This window comes from Austrofundulus limnaeus, unplaced genomic scaffold (assembly GCF_001266775.1).
Source record: "Austrofundulus limnaeus strain Quisiro unplaced genomic scaffold, Austrofundulus_limnaeus-1.0 Scaffold449, whole genome shotgun sequence".
In the NCBI taxonomy this organism is placed as follows: Eukaryota; Metazoa; Chordata; class Actinopteri; order Cyprinodontiformes; family Rivulidae; genus Austrofundulus; species Austrofundulus limnaeus.
Window position 1 is genome coordinate 44,141 of NW_013952851.1, and position 1,772 is coordinate 45,912.

General features: G+C 39.7%; 1 long non-coding RNA gene across 1 annotated transcript; it reads right to left on the reverse strand.

The window, feature by feature from the left end:
* Positions 1–126: 126 nt before the first annotated feature.
* LOC106529505 (uncharacterized) lies at positions 127–1,512 on the reverse strand. The gene is made up of 2 exons (XR_001311644.1): positions 727–1,512; positions 127–230 (listed from the first exon to the last, which is right to left on the reverse strand). It is a non-coding gene; the product is annotated as an uncharacterized LOC106529505 (long non-coding RNA).
* Between the last annotated feature and the right edge of the window lie 260 nt (positions 1,513–1,772).

The following is a 1,772-nucleotide window of genomic DNA, read 5'->3' on the forward strand; positions in this document are numbered from 1 at the left end:
AGAGAGAGAGAGAGAGAGAGAGAGAGAGAGAGAGAGAGAGAGAGAGAGAGAGAGAGAGAGAGGAGCGAGGAGAAGGGAGCTGTCAATCACGCCACGCTGACACTGGAGCGACACTGCTTTTTGCTCGTTTGCTCTGTCAGCTTTGTGACGCAAACGATGACAACAGCAACGTGTGCTCGTGCACTTCCCGGTGATCCGGATCTTCCTCTGCCTTTATTTCAACGATACAGCTAAAAAAAAAACACATTAAACTATAATATGATGTAGAGGAGCCCACTGAATACAGTATATGGTTAAAAACTAAATAGGGAGAGAACCACACCATGCCATGAAGATGCATTCACAGACAGTCTGTAAAACTGAAATTTGAGACCTCTATATTAGTCTATGCTGGTCTAAAAGAGCTAGAGAACAACTAGACTACGCCACACTGTACTGCTGTTACACTAACAGATGGTGAGGCAGTACAGCGCTTTGATTAGTCTGTAACCATGAGAGGGTAGAGTTCAACTACAGTAGAGAGCTAGAGCCTCTCTGGTAAACCACATGCGTTTACCAGTCAGGGTAAAGAGTTGACATCACTGCAACTTTTATTTTTAATTCTTTTTTTTTTTTTACTTCTGTTCTAGACAGCAGAGTGAAAAAAAACTATATGCTAAGACTTTAGGATCAGATGCAGAGTCTACTGTTTAGTCTCTATGACGGCTAGACTACTCTGATAGTCACCTCCGGTCACCAACCCTCCTGATGTCCAACACTCCTGTGCACATTCGAAAACAAACAGACACACACACACACACACACACACACACACACACAAACAGACAAAATCAAACACGTGGCAGCACACAGCACATCCGAGGGCAGGAAAATGTGGACATTAAACAGATCAAATGAACGCATGAATGAAATCTGTTTGTTTCCTGCTGTTGATCAGGGTAAAATCAAGAGTTTGATGGTTGAAGCTTCACGTAGATATGCTGCTTTCACAAGTTCAGCTCTGATGTTCATCTCAATAAGTACTTACCAAATACCTGAGCTTACACACAAACATGAACTTGACATTAGGCCTGACACAATAAACAACAAATCAATTAATCGTATGATAGATTAAATTGAGGAAGATAAATTAAAATGAAGACAATATTTTTCATTCGCCTGCTTTTTTGTTTTCCTCATGTTTCCCTCTGTTTTACATTTTAGCACAGAGAGGAGTGAACTCAGGTATTTTCCAGGTGCATGGTCTCTAACCTGTGTAGCATGAGAGCCTGTGAACAGGCATTTAGCCAGAGGAGCSTCTTCAGTTTTCTGACACCTTCACACAGCTGGAGACACCTTGGGATTGCCGATAGTTGTTTTTTTTCTATTTACACTATGTACATTTTAATGTAAACTTCCATAAACAGGGGCTGTTATACCTTTATATTAGTTTAACCTCTTRTGCCCCAAGGGGTTTTCTTGAWGTTTTTGCTCAAAATACCATGCTGAAATGTAACTGAGTGTATTTCAGCATTTACAAACTCTACTTAAATAATCTTGGTATCAAAATAGAGCTAACACTTGGGAGATTACATCAGTGTAAGTACTAAAACAGCTGCTGTGGTTTTAGAGACACTGGGGATCATGGAACATAATTTTAATTATTTTTTTCACTCTCACCTGAATATTTTTTTCATTAGACAGTATATAACCCATTTAAACCCATAATGATTTAGGCTAAAAACTCTTGGAAACCATAAATTCCCTTGTGGACATTACCTGTGCAAAGAAAG